This window comes from Monodelphis domestica, chromosome 6 (genome assembly GCF_027887165.1).
Source record: "Monodelphis domestica isolate mMonDom1 chromosome 6, mMonDom1.pri, whole genome shotgun sequence".
In the NCBI taxonomy this organism is placed as follows: domain Eukaryota; kingdom Metazoa; phylum Chordata; class Mammalia; order Didelphimorphia; family Didelphidae; genus Monodelphis; species Monodelphis domestica.
In genome coordinates, this window is record NC_077232.1 from 293,589,100 (window position 1) to 293,609,712 (window position 20,613).

Genomic DNA, 20,613 nt, shown 5'->3' on the forward strand with positions numbered 1-20,613 from the left:
ATGGTAATCTGCTTAATTAATTGGCTGCATTTGTCCTTCACTACAGCCACCTCTGTGTTGGCTTCAGAAGAGAAGAACGTGCCTGTAGTTTCTGGAGCTCTGTGTTCTTTCCTGGCATGGCCCAAATTACCCAGAAACAATTCCGCCATTTAGCTACTTGGTCTAGCTGACTCAGGTCTTTCTGTTTTGACTTGGGTTTTTTGTTTTTCCAGTTAATAGGAAAATGACAACAGAAAAAAAAAGAAAATAACGAATTGTATTTTTTAAAAAATCTCCAGTTTTGGTGAAAAAAGAAAACAAATAATCACCGTCCTTTGGTCAGAAGAGGCCTGGTTTAAATGATTTTAACTGACAAGGGAAGAAAAACAAGCTAAGGAGAAAAATCTTTAGGTTGAATCAAAGAGTTTACTTCCTTCTATACAATCACTTGGATTCCATATTCAGCAAATCCAATTCTCCATCTTCTTCTGACTCTGCATGTTATGCCTCCCCTCTTTTCTACCTACAGTCAGAACTGAAAGTGTTCTGATGACCTTTCTACAAGTGCCTTGGCAATGGTCTTGAGCAAACAGCATCCTTAGTTATGTTACTATCTCAGAGAGAGCCACGTCAAGTATCATGGCACCATCTTTTGCCCATCTTTATCCTGCCCAGAAGATCAGGAAAACCTGGAATGGGAATAGCTGTGAATTGATTGGCCCATTGCTATGCATTTTAAAATCCAAATGGTATTTTATAAAAATCTTGTTCTGGAACAAAATTGAATAGGCTCTTGGTTTTCCTGAGCAGTACTTGAAACTCAGTTAATACAGCCTTTCTTTCATTCTGCCACTGGTAAAGTATGCTTCTCCATTCAAGTTCTCCAATAAGTTTTTTGACTGCCCCAGAGGGCTTGGATCATGTAGGAATCAACCACCATCTTCATTTCTTCTGAAAAGAAATAGGATGGGGGCAGCTGGGTTGCTCAGTGAATTGAGAACCAAGTCTAGAGATGGGAAGTCCTGGGTTCAAATCTGGTCTCAAACACTTCCTAGCTATGTGTCCCTGGGCAAGCCCCTTAACCCCCATTGCCTTACTGCTCTTCTGCCTTGGAACCAATACACAGTATTATTTAAAGGGTTCAAAGGTAATGGTTTAAAAAGAAAAGATAAGAGGACCAGTACGCTTTACCATCAGCTCCTGTTTCTATGTCATAAAGACATCCCACACTACCATATAACAAGTTTATTTAATCTGAGGACCTTGGAGACTTTCTGTCTGCCTGACAGCTGAAGTGTACTTTATGTGTAAGTTCCCTCCAGGCAGATCCTGGGTCCATTTCCCTTATGCACTTCATATATTTCCCCTATTAATTCATTCTATTTCTTCAGTTTAAATTGCTTATCTTCTACAGATCCTGAAGATTGTCTTCTACCAACCTCTAGATCCCTCTCCCTTCTTTCTCCAGGGTGCAGATTTCCTCTCTTCCCTAACTTCTTCTTATATCCTAGGGAACTTTAGAACTGAACAATGACCCATGAAATGGCTCAACCTGCCAGTTCTCCATTCTCCTCAAGTTCCATGACCTGCTCACTCTACTCTACCTTAGCCACACACTATGTTTCTCATCATTACCCATAAGTGTTACCATTTCACTGACTGAACCCTATTTCTGTCACTTTTCAAACTTGTGATGACCTCTTCCCTGCTCTCATTGTTTCCCCCAGTCCATTACTCTTGCTCTGGTTTCTCTTTCCTCTTCTCATCATTTTTGCCTCTATTGTTAGCCAATTGAACTCTGCATTGGTGTCTGTTCTTGAATTCCTCAACCACTTCGGCTGTGGCCAGGTACTCCTTCTGTAATAAGTGTTCTCTGAGGTTTGCCTGACCTCTGGTCTGGATTGGATCCAATAGATTAGATCCTCCACTCCTACCTGCTTTTGAACTGTAAGAGGTTGTACCCCAATAGGGCCTGAATTAAATACTAAGGGTAGATGCCATGCTAATTAGTTTTATGCTGGCTTAGTATTAGGGCTGCACTGTGGAGGACTGAATCATATCCTTGACCCCTCTCAGAAGGGTGTAAGCAAACTTCCTCCTTCCTTCTTTCTTTTTCTCTTCTCTCCTTTTATTTATTTATTTTTTGACAACTCCACCATTGCCAAACCAGGTAGGGAACCTGGTTGAGTCTTTGAAAAGGCAGGAGTAGATGTTTGACTGTGGGAGATATGAAAAAAGGGCCCAGCACAAAGTGAATGGAGGTGAGATTCATCTGAGCCCAGAGATTACTTCCATGATTTAGCTGACTATGTGCTGGGCTAATTCTATAGAAGTGTAGAATTTTATTGGGAGCCTGGAGTTTCTTAAATTGATTTTTAATGTTATAAAGTGGATTTTAATTATATTTTATGATCTACAAATATTTTTATAGCAGATTAATCACCTATTCCTACAATAATTTGACTGGTCTAGCTTAGATTTGGTTCCAAATAACTATAAATTTATATTGTGTAATGGCAAATTCAGCCAGGAAAACCTTTTATTTTTCCCAAATTGACTCTTTAATCCCAAATCCAAAAGAATTTTTCCAAATCTTGTCTTCTCTCCTCAAGACTTATTACAACTCCATCTTCCTCTGCTTGCTCAACTGAGGACTTACTTTACCACAAAATGCTTACCATTAGATAGTATTTACATAGACCCTTCAGATTTGCAAAGCATTTAACACATTATCTAATTTGATCCTCACAAAAACCTTGAAAAGTAGGTGCTGTTATTATCATCAGTTTACAGATGAGGAAACAGAGGCTGAGCAAGGTCACATAACTACTGCCTGAGGTAGTATTTGAACTCATCTTCCTGACTGCAAATACAACAATACTCACTACACTGCTTAGATGGAAATTGAAACTATTCCCTCTCAGATCCTGCTTCCCACTTCCTTTTATAGCAATCCACTCTTCCTTTATTCTCATATGTGATACTGAAGTGGCTCTCCCTTTCAACAAGTCCAACAACAATTTATTTGATCTTCTCCTTTCTCTTCCCTGTTTATTCCCTCCATTCTTGTCTCCTGATGTAATCATCAACTTTTCTTACTTTCTACTAGTTCTTTCCCTTCAAGCACAAGTCTTGGAAGGGGCAATCAAAGTGGAAAGCTGTAGATGTAGTGGTTTTCCCTATGTTTGTGACTGAAGGAGCAGGCTGGTGGTATTTTGGGACCCTCACCAGGGTAGTTACTGGTGTATGAGTTTCATGACTGCTATTCAAGAGAAACCATTCAGTCTGCAGATATGAGATATTCTTGTTTTCTCAAGGATGGGGTTCCCTATTCTAGGGCTATTCTAAATATCTATAATTGCCCCTAGGATGGCCCTAAAACTCAGTAGATCAGACCATGAAGTAATTTACAAACAATGCATGTTAGGGGCAGCTATGTGGCTTAGTTGATAGAGAGGCAGGTCTGGAATTGGGTGGACATGGGTTCAAAACTGATATTAGACACTATCTAGCTGCGTGATCCTGGGCAAGTCACTTAACCCCAATTGCTAAGCTCTTGTTGCCCTTCTGAAATCAAAAGGTAAAGATTATTTTTTTATGGCAACAATCCATGTTATCTTATTGCTCCTCATTATCTAAGACCTAAGAACTCTGGCATTATATTTCTGATACAATATGATATGGTCATTGCCCCAATTTTCTTCTCACTTTGTTCTTGGAAACTTTTAGGTATATACTATAGGAAATGGATGAATTTCATTACTTTATTTTCACAGTAATTCAGAAAATCAAGGCTCATGAGATGAATTTAGTTTTCTAATCTAGTTCATTTGTAGGTAACCTTATTCTTTTAAATCAACTACCTATGAATCAGATCTATTTGCTCTTTTGGTATTTCAGACAAGAAAAAAGAATAATTTTCTTTAATTCAGGGTTTTCTTTAATGTAAGTAAGTAATTTGAATGAATAGGGAATTTTCAAAGATAATACAATTTCCACAGGCTTAAGAGAAAGTATAAATTTCATAGGATCAACATGCAATCTAAATTTCATCATATTCTCATATTTAAATCCTTAGTTATGCCTTTGTTATTCTTGTTTACATATCAAAAAAACTTATGGAAAGTAGGTATCATGGCTGATTCTTAGTCAACACTGTGAATATAATTGATTAGGGAAATCACAGCTAAGCAATGTTCCCAAACCTTTTTAGGATATAATAAATACACGTGTGGACAAGGACGACTTGGGAGATACAATGTTTTTAGACTCTTCAATCAATGGCTAAACAAGGTAGCACTTCAATGCATACCTGATGAACTGAGGCTATTTGGGCTAAGGGCAATGCTGCCAACACTGTGAAATGAAGCTGGCTTAGGTACAAAAAACAAAAAGGAGTAGAGCTCAATGGACATTTCTGTGGATGACCCATGGGAGAACTCCTTAGGAATCAATCCATGGATAAATGAGAGTGGTAGAGGGAGATTACTGGGATCACAACTGAGCACAATAGCTAGCAGGACAATTCTCTGGAGGTTGTATCTTAATTTATAATTATTTATGAAATAATAAAAAGCAAGCCAGAAAAAGAAAAAAAAAGACACCAGCAATCCCTTAGCAGTCTCCTCCCTGAGCTGGTTAGGCCAGCTCTGAACCTAGTGCTCCCTTAACCAGCCCCGAACCCCACTGTGCACACCAGAACTCCTTTAGCTAGTCCTGAGCCAGACCACTTGTGCTGGCTCTCCTAGACACCTCCTCCAGAACTAGCTGCACAGCTACACGATGGGTATGCCAACATTTTCTTAGCCATCTCCTCTCAGTGATTAAGAGGGAAGAAGAATTACTTCCTTCCCCCACTCCCAGGTAGGCTCCTTTCCTGAGCCCCTCTGATTTAGAGGACTTTGACCTCAGTCCAGAAAAGGGCCAGGTCTTCCAGACACTAGGAGTCATGACACAGTCTTTGAATAGCCACACAGCACCGGTACAGCATCTCTCAGCATGGAAGGGAGGATTCCATATCTCACCTCACCTCGGAGAGACAGTTCAGAAGTAAGATCTTTTGCTTTCAAATTGAAAGGATGTCTTGGGGTGCCAAAAAAAAAAGCTGTACAGGTTATTGTTAAATTTCCATGCAAACTAGAATGGCTGTGGATGTTGGCCTGGTGATGGCCCTCAAGTCATCCAATTTTTTGCTACATCCAACCTTTGCTAGAGTCTGAGCACTTCATGGCAAAGATGTCTAAAGTCCATCTGATGAATCAGCTCATAGAAACTGTCTAATGAAGCACACAGGGGTCATGCTTTGTTTCTGTAGTTGGTTCACCATGCTCATTGAATCACACATCACTGAAGTAGTCCCATATGGAAGCATATGAGCACAGCTGAGGGAGTTTTCTCCTCTCACCTCATTGACACCGTCCTATATTGTTACACAGCTGTGTGGTCTTAGGGTAGATTTCCCTAGGTTAACAATGTCCTAAGCCTGGGAGTTTGTCCTAAGACTTCCCCTACCCAAGGGACAACTCTAACTATTTTGCCAAGATGATGCAAGAAGCTCAGTAACTAAATGCTGAATGTGACTAATAAAACAATTGGGGGAAAACTAAGATGAATGCACATGAACAATTGGAGAATGAAGCAACACGCTGTTCAAGAAACAGCCAACCCCACATGGTGGATATCATCCTGGGCTTAGTGTTATGGAGACTTAGCTTTAACCCCTACTTCCCTCCTCCCCATCACCAAAGCATCACTCTAGGGACCATAGGCAAGCCCATTTTGTGCCTCAGGCATGTACCTAAGACATGAAGTAGTTGATGTGCGTTTGTTCCCACAATGGAAGGTCCCCCTGCCGACAAAAATTACAGATTCTTTTACATAAATGGGACTATACCAATGACAGGGACAATAAGAGTTCAGAGACAGAGTCTCTTGAATTGTTTATGAAGATATGGGGAGTTTCCTTATGGGTAACCCCAAGTCTTAGAATTCTGGTTTTGGAAGCATAGGCTATAAATGCTTCTAGAAAGAGTGGGTGAATTGATGAGCTCTTTGAAGAAAGAAGAGAGTCTACAACACACCTGTGTAGGATTCTACTTAGATGGGAAAGCCAGTCAGCAAAAGGAAAGAAAATTACCAAGAAAGGAAAAGAATAACTCATTTCCCTTACCCTTTATCCCTCATTGAACCTTTACTCATAAAAAAGAAAAAATAAATAAATCAAAGCTGCTGGAGAGGCACAGAGTCTCCACCCAATAAATACCATTGCCTTTCCTAGCTTTTTCTTAGTTATTTTATTTTATCTTGGCTTCCTTCCAGTATTTGACAAACTTCTAGCAAGCCTCAGCTCTTCAGCCATATTACATCCAATCTACCATACAATGAAGACACCAGGACTTAGCAAGAATGGGCACCTTGCCATCTTCCTAGCCACTATGTATATGCTTATATACTACTCAAATGCCAGTCTCATGCTTTTCCCTGTTGGCTCAAGTAATAATATTCAAATCAATTTTAGAACTAATAGTGGAGAGGGTGTGTCAAATTATTCTACTTTATGGCTCCACTCAAAAACCCTAGAACAAAAAAGACAAATGTTTCTTCAGTTGACCATTGGCCAGTTATTTCTTGAGGGGAGAAAGATCCCTTGAGGGCATTCACTTTCGTATTTCTGAAAGGGCTATAAATAGTAGACTATACTAGGGCAGCTAGATGGTGCCAGAATGCACAGAGCATGGCTTGGAGTCTGGAAGACTTGAGTTCAAATATGACCACAGACATATCTTAGCCATCTTATCCTTAACAAGTCCCTCAAATCCCTGTTTGCCTCAGTTTCTTCATCTGTAAAATGTTAATAATAATAGTACATATCTCCCAGGGTTGTTGTGAGGATAAAATGAGATAATTATTATAAATTGCTTGGCACAGTGATAGGTGATATCACAATAATAATATACAACATATATAAATATATAGTTATACATATAAAATTATAATTATTAGCATGATGACTAGGGGGATATATAAATGTTATTGTTGTTAAACTAGACATGACTACATATTATAGATATTTATCACTTATTAATATGATTTGAACCTACTTTATGTGACATTGTTTGAACTCAGAATGTCACTCTGACTTTGGTAGTTCTCTGGAAATACTGGAAAGGCTACAAGGGCATTTCAGGCTCCCCTAGGTCTTGTATCGACCCAAAACATTGGGTCCCCAAACCCTGATCTTGTTTTGAGTCCACCAAAGTTTGTGTTTTGGGTTCCCTTGTGTTTCAGCTTTGCTCAAATGTTATTAAATGTTTACATTTACTCATATGCATCTCAATCTACCTTGTTTGCAAGTTGTCCTCTTGTAAAATTCTTTAAGTGCATATACGTGATTCATATGTAGGCATCCTTTTCTAAATCCCATATCATATTTCTAGAGCCTGAATAAAAGAGAACTAATTCTCTCTCTTTCTCTCTCTCTCTCTCTCTCTCTCTCTCTCTCTCTCTCTCTCTCTCTCTCTCTGGCTTGCTCTGTTCTATCAAACAATCTGATAGATTTCTTCCTATATTTTCTTCCCAGATTTTGGGTTTCTTCTCATGAACTTAACAATATGAAGGATTATGGGAACTCGCCTTTTTGATGGGAAACTTGGCTATCTGTAGGCAGAACAACAGAAAACATCTGGTACATTTGCTGTGGTCAATTATCCATAATTTACCTTTCTTGGAGTATTCTCACCTCACTTGGTCACTGTGACTCACTGAACCTGCCAGCATTATGAAATCTCATCAGGCTCCTAATTTTGTACATTCTTCTCCTGGCTAGTCTTAAGGCACTTTCTTTTTTCCCCATTATGTTCTCAATTCATTCCAAATAGTTTAGTTATAATATTGCTTAGAGAAAAATTTTGGCTATGGTGTCTGTAGTCTACTCCAGAAATAAAAATAACTTTATTAAACTGAAATTCCAGTGCTCTGGGTTAATTATTTGACAAACTATATCTACACAGAGCTACACATAAAGAGTATGGTATATAGAGTTTAAAGCAAAAACCTCTTATTTGGAGTGAACATTGGTATTTGCCTTTAGGCAACAGGTAATGACTTCTATATTGGTCTGTTATAGCTTGAGCTTCGCCCTCTGCTGTAATACAATCTGTCCCATTCCATACCTATTAATACTTGAACTGGGAAAACTACTGCTACAGAATATGCTTTCTTAAATGCAGTTGAAGGGACTACCTTGATTCACTGACCTCATGTTTGCAGCAGTTCTTGTGATATCTCTGAAAACCCACTGAACCTGGAGCCTTTGATCTGATCAGATGCCAATCGCTAGTTATTCCCTATTTCTGTCTCTTCCAAGCGCCCCCTCCCAGTTGAAGTGTGTTTTAGCTCTGTCCCTTCTGACCCTCTTCAAGTATTCCTGCACTCTGGGGCTATGCGGTGAATCCAAATTGTAATTCCGTTTCTTTCCTTAATCAAAGATCGATAGTGGCTTTATGGTAGTCGTCTTTATTTCAGGTTTACAGCTTTCATCCATGTAGACTGGCCACTCATCTGGAACTAATAGGTTTAGAGAGTTGCCCAGGGGCACTGAAGAGTTATATGATTTGCCCAAGTTCACATACATTAGGCATTAGAGGCAGGATTTTAGCTTAAGTCTTCCTGTCTCCCACACCTATCTGCCATACTTTATTATGCCATGCTTCCTCTACCTATATGAGTTAGTAAAGATCATGTCCTGTTTTTCTAGTTCAATATCTTTGGAGGTTTTCCTTGCTATGAGTTATTGCTATGACCCACTTTGTTAAACAACACAGGGGGGATTTGTTTTCTTTATTTGAAAGACTCCATCACTTTTATCTATGAGGAACAAATTATTTTGTCTAAAAATTAAAATGATTTTGAAATAAATGTTATTCTCAATTTATTTCAAATGTCACTTGAAATAAATGTTATGCAATCTCTTGTGCATCTAAGAATCATTTTTTGTGATGGGACAACAAGGATAGGATATATCTACATATTATCTTACTTGAACTTGAAACCTAAGGGAGACATAGAAACTTACATGAGGCCCCAAAAGAGGGGGATTCCTTGTATGAATGTCTCATCTATTAATTTATAGAGTTCATGCACAGCAATTAATTCTCAAGAAACAGAGGAAAGAGGTAGATCAGATAATCAGAAGACTCCTAATCCTGGTACTTATCTCCTTAGATTAACTACTTAGATTTATGGTGAATATTCCAATTCTTCTGGGGAACTCATTTTTTAGGAGCTAAATTGAAAAGTCACTGAGTTCTTTATACTCATTTCTTTTTCTTCCAAGAGTTAAAGCAATATTATTTGTAGTATCTATTATCCTTTGTGGAAATAATACTAAATTTCTTTGGAGATGATGTAAGGTCCTTAAGAAAAGTAAAATTCATGTATACTGTTCCAGGCTAGAATGGTTTACATAACATAACCTCTCAGTGACTGACTGATGGACTGACTATATATTGTCAAAAACCAGTCAAAATAAAAGACCATTACTGATTCCCAAATCAATCCATTCCAACATTTATCGCTTTCCATATTGGCCAGTGTGCTAGATGTAAGGTGATATCTCAGAGTTGTTTTAATTTGCATTTCTCTAATCAGGAGGGATTTAGAACACTTTTTCATAGGGTAGATTATGTTAAAAATATATACCTAAGTGGCAAAATTTAGGAACCAGAGCCAGAAGTTTGATGGGATGTAATCAGGTGAAAATGGAGAGAGAAGTGGAAGTGCTTTTTATCAATGGAACATACTACTGACCTACTTGACCAAAAAAGGAAATAAATGAAGAATTCAGAAACCATCTCAAGTATGACAAAGGTTATGTGATAGAATAATGATGGAGGACTTTAATTATTAAGAAATCTGCAGGATTTTTGCCTGCCAAAAAGCATTGAAGCTATTGATTTAATTACTTTCCTTAGTTATGAATTCATACTTTAAATGGTGAAATAATCAAAATGTGAATTTCTTTTCTGGATCTGATTCTCACTAAGGAAAAGAAGCAAGCTGCTGGAGTGGAAATAGGAATCTTAAGAAGGAAGGAATCTTTGAATCCTGGTGTCCATGGTAGCAAGGGATTGGGAATCTAGACATAGCTTGCCATTTACCCTAGAGTCTTGAGAAAACATATTTGAAAGAATGTTGTGGGGTGGGCCAGCCTCCCACAGGGGATGGGGTCTTGAAGGTGGGGTGGTGTCGGTGAAATGATGGATGGGACACAGCTTTCTCATTCAACCCACAGCACAGGTTTCACAGGATAAACTGCTCCACCTTGACTGAGACCTGGCTTTATTTTATACCCTCATGATCACGCATCTACTTGGCATACAGTTTCATTCTCAACATACATGTTTCCATAGAACCTAACAACAGACAGGAAGCCTAGGGAGATTGTCAATGAAACATTGTTGCTAAAGGCAGGATCAGTGGGTAGAATCAACATGACCCAGATATAGGTTAGGGAATTCAGAGCACAGATTTGTTAGAAGTTTTTATGCCTAGAAAAGAGGGTCCTGTCTAAGTGGGTATATAAGAATCCTTAGACTTAATTTTGTAAGTGGGATCTCCTGGTAATAGCCTGGGGGGACAGAGTGGGACATATGTATTAACCCTGCAAACATGTTGCTCTCATCTATTTTTCCTGTGGCTAAGTAAGAATAATAATCATAGAAATTACAATAATAAGGGGATATTCATAAGAAAAATCACTTGGGGGGTTTCAGTGGGTGTTTCCATCCTTCCTGGGGGCTGCTTTGCAGTCCCTGGCTTCCACGTGGACCGTGTCAAACAGTGTGGTCTTTGATGGCTCCCGGCAAAAGAATGTAGAGGGAAGATATATAGTATCCTATTCAGTAAAATGTTTCCTGGAAAATCATCCCAAGAGAGATGAGAGGTTGTTACAAATTAATTTTTGAATAAACAATAAAAATTGGATTTGTCTGAAGATATTCATATGGATGCAAAGAGAACTCAACAACCAGCATATTTTTAAAGGGGTACAAGAAAGTGGGAATCATATAAAATGATCCAAGGCCAGGAAACAGAAGATGAATACATCTGTCAGAATTTTATAGAGTCAGCAATGTCATAGGTGAGAATGAGCTGAGGTGTAAAGGAAGGTAGATAAAAGAGGTTTCATTTCTCTTTTTGGTTTGTTTCATTTTTAAAAGTTGCTATTAGAAGAAAAGGAGGATAAAATAAAAGGATATAACTTACTTTGGGCAGATGATACCTGATAAGGGAGTGAAGACAAGAGTTTCTTAAATCTTATTTATTTTATTTTGTTGTTTTTGTTTTGCAAAGGACAATGAAATAATAAATTCTTCTTTACAACAGAAATGTTAAAACAACTGACTAACATGGAGTTGATAACCAGGAAAAGTAAACAGATAGTCAAAGAACACTTTGCTGCCTTTGAAAAATGACCGAGATGAACTGCTTCCTAGAGATGTGAAAGGACTGGCAGATTTTTATCACTATCAATGATATTACAGTGATCACGGAAAGCAAGAGAAGTACAATACAGAGAATGAAAAACAAATGTCTCAATCTTCAACAAAGAAAGAAAGAAGGAGAGAAAGAAAGTAAGGAAGAAAGAGAATAGTCTAAGCTATAGAAGAGTAAGCTTGACTTCTGTTCCTGGGAAAATTCCAAAATTGATCATTAAACAGATGGTGAGCAAACATTTAGAAAGAGGAACTGATAATAATGAAGATTCAGTATAGCTTCACCAAGAATTGGTCAGGCCAAACTCACCCCATTTTCTTTTATTAATAGATTACTAAAGTAGTAGAAAGAAATGGAATGCTATTAATATAGTTTACCTGGATTTTAACAAGCATTTTCATAAAATATTCCTAACTCTTTTCATGTATAAGATGGAGAGATATTCAGAATGGCTGGAATGATTGTTGTTAATGTTCCAATGTCAATATAGCAGGTCTCTAGGAATCTTTGCCTGAGTTTGCTCTGTTCAATGTTCTTATGAATGACTTAGATAAAAGACTAGATGTGTACATATCAAATATTCAGATGAAACAAAACAAGGACAGATAACTAAAACAGTGGATGACAGAACCAAGATCCAAATTAATCTTAAAGGGCTAGAGTATTAGAATGCATTGGTGAAGATACCATAAATTTGCTATCTGAATACCATAAAGAGCCATATAACGTGGGTTTGAAAAATCAACTTGACAAGATCAAGGTGGGGCAGCCAATATGAGATAGCAGTGTTACTTAAAAAAAAAAAATTGGTGCTTTCAGTGAATACTGCAAGCTCAATATGAATCATAATGTATTATGCAGCTCCAAAGGCAGGGGACAGCTGAGTGGCTCAGTGGATTGAGAGCCAGACCTAGAAACAGGAGGTTCTGGGTTAAAATGTGACCTCAGACACTACCTATCTGTGTGAGGCTAACACTTACTACTCTTCTGCTTTGAAACAAATACATAGTATTGACCCTAAGGTGGAAATGAGAGATTAAAAAAAAAAGGTAATGCAATGTTGGGCTTTCTTAAAAGAGAAACAGGGAACAGCCTACAAAAACATGGAGGGGATATTGCTGTCATACTCTGCTAGTGTCAAGTCTTATCTAGACTACATGGGTTACAAAGATATTTTGAAGAGTATTCAGAAGAGGACAAATTATTTAAAGGCCTTGAATCTGTCATATAAATATCAATTAAAGAAAGAAGGCATACTTGATCTGGGAAAGGAGAGACACATCAATGAGGTGGAGGCACAGAATGAAAAGTTTTATATATATATATATATATACATATATATATATATATATATGTATATATATATATATATATAAGTGTGCCATAGTAAATCAAAGGATATCATTTGGAAAAGGGACTATAATTCTTTCATTTGTATCCAGATAGGTGGAACCAGGAGCAAAGGGTCAAAATGTCAAATATGTATTTTTTTAGGCTTGATATCAGGCAAAACTTCCTGCCAATTAGTATTGTTGATTAGTAGAATGGGCTGCCTCAATAAGTGATGCATTTCTCCCCTCCCTTCCTTTCCTTTGGAGGTCTTCAAACAAAGGTTGGATGACAACTTGTGAGCTATATTATACTGAGATCTCTGAGGTATGGGGAGGGCCCTGAATATATCTTTCATATCTCAGATTTGTTGGTGCTGTGAAAAACTATGAGTATCCATCCATCAACACCCTCCTAATTATGTTGCTCTAGCATAGATTTCCTCTATCTACCCGTGATCCAATCCAGATGTTTTTCTTGTCTCTGTGCTCTTTAGTGATAGCTCTTTCTGCACTATAAAGACCTCCAGGGCTGTGATGTTATGGGCTGTGTTAATGTTGTACCAACCTTTATGGAGAATTTTGTTGAACTTGTTGTTGGGAATCTTTCCATTGTGACCTTGGAATGCTCTTGGGATAACTGCTTAGTAGGATATCTTCTTAACATTAAATTTTTCCCCTTTGAAAACTTCATTGCTTTTCTCTCTTTTACAAGATGACACTATTTAAACTGTGCATCACTCATTCATATTTTGAAGAAAATTGTGTTCTATGCTAGTGTTGCCTTTGATAGCCTTCTCTTTCCATTGTGGGGAAAAAAAGTCAAATGATTGCTGATTACAGTGTTTTCTGAACTCTTTTGTTCAACTTATTGTTGCAATTAATTTGTATTAGTTTAACTTCAAAATGAAATTATAATAATTATAATGTCATTTTTGTTGTTCATTTCCAATTATTCATTTTCAATAGTTTAATTCTGGAATGAATCATCTTTCTTTTGTCATATCGTTTGTTCCGAACTTGACCCTAACAAACTGAGAGTATGAAGTGCAGAAAAACATTCAGAGATAACCCTAGATCCTTTGTAAATATTTTCCTAACTGACAAAATGTAAACAATTGCATTCTTTGTTATGTTATTTGGTTGTTTCCATGCCTACCATATGGCAATTGATGATTCTTTTTTTCAAAATTGTACATGATGCAGAAGCATGATTCTTCTGAATAATCTCCAAATTCTTTAGACTTTCTCATTAATCTATCATGAGTCATAATATTTTTTCTCACCTTTCCACTGAAGCCACCAAGCATTCCAATATGTTAATTTGTTTAGGAGCATCTTGTTTTTCAAGATTTTCATGGAATTTCTCTAGTAAGTTCATCTTCAGCTATTGGTGTTGGCACATAAGATTCATCATGGTCTTTTGGCTAATAATTATCCGTAGTACTAAAATACATGATGACTGAATGTCATGTGGCATATTTCTTGTAGCTTGGGGGCATATAAAATACTTATCCCCCCAAAAAAACACAATAGCTTTTTTTCTTTGCCTCTTCAAATAATAACTGTTAATCATTCTTCTAGCTGATAGCAACTTTATTTTTTTTCTGATCAGGATTACAGCAAGAATATCATGATTATTATGATTCAGCCCTCATACCATCATGTCCATTAACTGGCTTTTGGGCAAAGATAACGCATTTAATGTATTTACTCTCAGTCAAAATTATCTAAAAACCGTGACTCTTAGTATCTTCTTCCCTTATCATTGCTGGAGTTGAAAGGGGTCTCATAGAACAAAGGTCCATATTATTTTTTCTCTTTTGTTTCATTTCATTAGTGGTTTTGTAAAAAAAAAAATCACTAGTGGCTAGCCTCCTAGGTCAGCTAAACACTATTAAATTAATTTAAAAGATGATTTGGGAAAACAAATTGCTAAAGTTACGGAAAAAGGAAGAACAAGAGATAGAGAGTATTAGAAAATGCAAAATGGGTAATTTTGATTATATTAAATTAAAAGGTTTTTGTACAGACAAAACAAATGATATTCTAATTTGTTTATAATAGTACCATCTGTTATATTTAGATTATATACCCATTTTGACCTTTTCTTGGTTTATGGTTTGAGATGCGGACCTATTCACAGTCTCTGCCAAACCATTTTCCAATTCTCCCAACAGTTGTCATACAGTGAAATCTTGTCCAAAAAGATGGGATCTTTGGATTCATAAGATGATAACTTTGGCAGATAAATGGAGGACAGAATGGAGTGGGGAAAAACAAATAAGGGAGAACAACCAGGTAGATATCGCAATAGTCTAGAAATGATATTACAAGGGTCTGAAAGAATGGTGGTAGTAGCAGTGATTAGAGAGAAATGATGTATATGATATCAACTATGAAATTCACAACAAGATCCAACAACAGATTGGGTAAGTGGGGTGAGAGTAAAGGATGATACCTTGGTTGCCAGTTAGAGTTACTAGTATTATGGTAGAACTATCTACAATAATGTGGAAATTCAGAAACTTCTTGCTTTGTAGTGAAGTGAAGATAATGAGCTCAGTTTTACATATAATGAGCTTGGGATGCCTGTGGGATATCCAGTTGGAGATGTACAAAAGATACATGGTAATGTAAAACTGGATCCCAGGAGAAAGATTAGGGCTGGATATATTGGTATAAATTAATATATGTAGAAAAGATATCTGAACTGATGAGATTATCAGGTGAAAGCACAGACAGGGAACAGAAAATGGCCCAGGACAGAACCATGGGTCGCTGACACAGAGAAGGAGACTATTCATCCCATTAAAATGTATACCAATGAAAGGATTATCCTTCTCCTAAGGACATGACTTTTTCTCAAAGTGACATGGTCTTTGGGGATCCAATTTATGAATATGTATATAGTTCACCAAAGGAATTTGCCTGGCCCAGAAGATAGGAACTCATCCCCAGAAAGCTGATCTCCAGGTAATGGATTTTTTTCTGCCCCATAGATTCATGTCAACTGCCCACTAAAGGTGAGACATTTTCAATTTGTGCTCATTCAGAACATTCTCATATTGCTAGACTCATAGATCATGGAAATACATAAATATTGATTAACCTAAACAATTAAAAATAGTAATTGCTCATAGGCCAAGCCAATATAATAAAAATGACAATCCTACTTAAATTACTTTGCTTATGCAGTGCCATACAAATCAAATTACCTAAAAACTATTTCCTAGAAAGAACTAGAAAAAAGTAATAGTATAATTCATCTGGAAGAGAAAAAGATCAGGAATATCAAGGGAATTAATGAAGAACAAAACCTGAAGGAAGGAAGCCTAGCTGTACCCGATCTCAAATTATACTTTATAGCAGTAATCACCAACACAATCTAGTACTGACTTAGAAATAGAGTAGTAGTAGGAGGAGGAGGAGGAGGAGGAATAGGAGGAGGAGTAGTAGTAAACTAATGGAATAAATTAGATAATTAACACAAAGTAGTTAATGACCACAGTAACCTCATGTTTGATAAACCCAAACTATTTAGGGATTCACTCTTTGACCAAAATGACTGAGGAAACTATAAAAGAATATGGCATAAATTAAGCATTTTAGACCAATATCTCAAATGATATACCAAGATAAAATCAAAATCAATGCTTGATCTAAAAATGAAGGATGATATTCTAAACAGATTTGGAAACACAGAAAAGTTTACCTATCAGATTTATGTATAAGTGAAGAATTTATGAGCAAACAAGATACAAAAAACATAATGAGAAAAGAAAAGAATAATTTTCATTTCATTAAATTTAAAGGTTTCTGTACAAACCAAATCAATACAATCAAAATTAGAAGGAAACAACAAATTGTAAAAAATATTTTATAGATAGTATTTCTGACAAAGGTTTCATTTATGTCAAATTTTTTAGACTACTTATATGAAAAAAAAAATGCTCCAAATTGCTATTGTTTAGAGAAAAGCAAATTAGAACAATTCTGAGATACCACACCATACCTATCTGATTGGCTAATGTGACCAAAAGGGAAAATGATAAATGTTGGAGGGGATATGGAAAAAAATTGGACACTAATATACTGTTGGTAGAACTGTGCACTGATACAACCATTCTGGAGAGCAATCTGGAGCCATGCCCAAAGGGTCATCAAATTATGTATACCTTAGAGCCAGCAATACCATTCCTGAGTCTGAATTGCAAAGAGATAAGAGATAGGGGAAAAGGAACTAGTTGTACAATTTTAAAAAATCTCTTTTATTACTATGAAATTGATAACTATTAATAAGCACAAACATTTCTACAATCAAAGAACAGAAAAAGGACAACATATGAAATTGTGAACCTCATTACATTCAGCTTTTAATACCTATGTATATTTCAAATTTAACATGGTAGTCCCAACAATGCTTTGCTTGTCTGGGTCCCTTTCTGTATTTTCTTTTGTTATCTTATTTGTATTTTTAAATGATTCATTAATGTCCTTTTCTTTCTTTCTTTTTTGATATGATAATCATCAACACTACTTCTTTTCAAAATCTTCCTATTCAACAAGAAACTAATAAACTTAAAAATAAATTTCCCACCTTCATACCCCTCTCCCCTTCCCAAGAAGGCTTAATTATAGTTTATACATACATTATCATATAATATATACATATATATATTCCTTGTTTGTCATGTTGCAAAATAAGACACATACTACTGCCACTAGAGAAAAATACATGGAGGAAATTAAGTGAAATATGTTTAATTAAGTATGTTTCAATCTGCATTCAGACTCTGCCTGCCCCTTTTATGATGGTGGATGTACTGTTTCATCAGACATTTCTTGGAGTTGTCCTAGATCCTTACTTTGCTGATAAATTAAGTCATTCACAGTTGATCATCATCTATTATTGTTATTTTGTACAACATAATCCTGGTTCTGTTCACTTCATATTGAATCACTTCATATGTCTTTCTGGGTTTTGTTTTGTTTTGTTGATCAACTCATTTGTCATTTTTTATGGCACAATATTATCCCATTGTAATCATATACAACAATTTGCTCATCCATTCCTCAATTGATGGACTTCCCTTCAATTTCCAGTTGGTTGCTAGAACAAAAAGAGCTGCTACAAATATTTAGAACATATAGTTTTTTTTTTCCTTTTTCCTTGATTACCTTAGGAAATAAATCTAATAGTGGTATTATTGGTCAAAAGATATACAGTTTTATAACTCAAGTATAATTCCAGATTGCTTTCCAAAATACTTGTATCAGTTCACAGTTCCACCAACATTTTATTAGTGTCCCCATTTTCATTTTCATGATTTCCTTTGGCATTCCTGATCAAAATTTTGTTTTTCCAAATTAATTTTGTTGTCATTTTTTCTAATTCAATAAGATAATTTTTAGGAGGATAACTCTGAATAAATAGATTAGTTAAAATATTTTTCTCAGTTCTTTTTGTAATAGCAAAGAATTGGAAACTTGAAGGGTGTCTATCAATTGGGGAATGGCAGAACAAATTGTGGTATATGGTCATAATGGAATGCTCTTGTGCTATAGAAAATGATGCAAAGAATGAGTTCAGAAAAAGCTAGAAATGCTTATATGAACTGATGCAAGGTAAAGTGAGAACAGTGTATAAAGTAATAGACATACTGTCCAATGATCAACTGTGAAGGATTAAACTATTTTCAGAAAAACTAGGTTTCAAAATAACCCCAAGAGACTCATGATAAAAAAAAAATGCTATCCACAGTCAAGTAAGAAGCTATTTGGAATCTAATTGCAGAACAAAGTCTGATGTCTTTCACTTCATTTCCTTCAGGAGTTTTTTATGGTATGTGTGATATGTATCTTCTGTCATAGCATGAGGAATATGGATATACATATATATATATATGTATACATATATACATACGTATATACACTGCATGAAAGCACTCATAAGCTATGTCGGGCTATTTCTGTTTCAAAGAAAGGGGAATGGAGAGAATCTGAATCATGAAATTTCAGGAAACTATTTTCAAAATTGTTTCTACATGTAATTTAAAAAATTAAGTTAAAGAAAAAGCAAGAAGAAAAAGAAAATGTAAATTAACATTTAACATTTAAAGCCAGGAAGGACTCCTGAGATAATCTAGCCCTAAATTCATTTTAGAAATGAAAAAACTGAGGCTTTGAGAGTTACTTGTTCCAGGTTAAACAAGTAGAAAATAGAAGCATGATTAGAGAGACTCTCTTCTTCTGGGAGCTCTCTACACTGATCACTGATAGAATTATGGATCTGCTGCCTCTGCAAGTAGCTCTTTCAGGGCTTGCATTTGGGAATAGGGAAATGGAGTCAGGGTATAATATGCATGTTTCAAAAATCCAGTAGCACCATGACAGTGTGATGATATCTGCTGGGGCCATCAGTCCACGACGCCTTGACAGAGTCACACATGGTAGCTGGGGAGACCACAGAGTGGTCCTTGGCGAGATGTGACTGCCCACTCTATCCCCCTTGCATGACTTCTTTCATCAATGCCCCTTACCTATGAATTGACATGATTATTATCCCCCCAGTCTCAAAAGAAATAATTCAAGAGCAAAACACATGTACCATTATTCCCCAAAACATCACCAAAAGATCAGACCCTCAAACCTAATCCCAAAAGACTATCATGGGTTAACTTTTACTTAGGTACATAATTCCCAGCAAAACCACAGCTACATGCCAAGCCCAAAACTTTCTAATGATGCCAACACACAAATCAATCACAGAGGCCCATACAATACATATAGGTACAGTACAGGTACACTAAGCTTCAATATGCCTCAGTGACTCAATTACACAAATCAGTAACTCAAACTCCCTAGTAAGCCACCTGTGATGAAATTATTTATCTTGTATTCTGTCCGTAATCACAATACAAAAATATAAAATGTTAATCAAGTGATTTGTTAAAAGTTAATGTATCACTTTTCCAATTATCTCTTTGATTTTGTATACCTGCATACCAAGAAAATAGGTATAAAAATAAATGCCATGCCTGGGAATGTCAGAGCAGCTGTCGATGCAAAGCAGTCCCATGGCCATAATGATTAAGCTGTCTTCCATTTGTTATTTATTTTATTTTATTTTATTTTATTTTATTTATTTTGACTGATTGTTCGCCACCTGTCGGGAACCCTGGAGTCACCAGTGAGGCTGGTTCCTGACCACAGCAGACATCTGTGGATTACCTAGGAAAGCATAATTATACATGATCTTAGAATTTCAGTCATCATGAAAGGAAGTGAGGAGCCAACTTTAGTAGTATTGTGCCAAATGGCAGCAAAGTGCCCTCCAGCTGTTTGGAACGAGATTTGGGGTGGGATTCACCTGCTTCTCTCTTCTACTGACATCCAGTTAGAACAATAGGTATTAGGAATGTGGGCCCAACAGGAGCCATGGAACTAGATAGAGAAAATGACACTATTTGTTAAAAGGGAAGGATGGTCTTGGTTCAAAGATGAAATCTGCCTTGAAAAGCAAGAACAGCTCTGCTGATATTCCAAGCTGGTTCTCAGAGATGAGACTACAGTTCTGAGGGAAGTAGACATGAGTGGACCTGAATCTCAGAAAAGAATATGACTAGTGGTAGTATGGGAGCTCTGAGGAAGAGAGAATAGAAGGCTCTGGACAATAGTCTTCTATAGTTTTGGGGTCTCTTCCTTCCTCTTTCTCTCTCTCCTTCCTGTTGGACAGAGGACATAAAGGTTCTTTTCCTTTCTTTTTCTTGGAAGAGGAGAATGGATTCTTGACCTACTTCTCTTCTCA

General features: G+C 36.5%; 1 protein-coding gene across 1 annotated transcript in view; it reads right to left on the bottom strand.

Moving 5' to 3' along the window:
* Positions 1–20,613, bottom strand: part of SGCZ (sarcoglycan zeta) — a 613,518-nt gene that overhangs the window by 353,657 nt on the left and 239,248 nt on the right. The window lies entirely within an intron of this gene.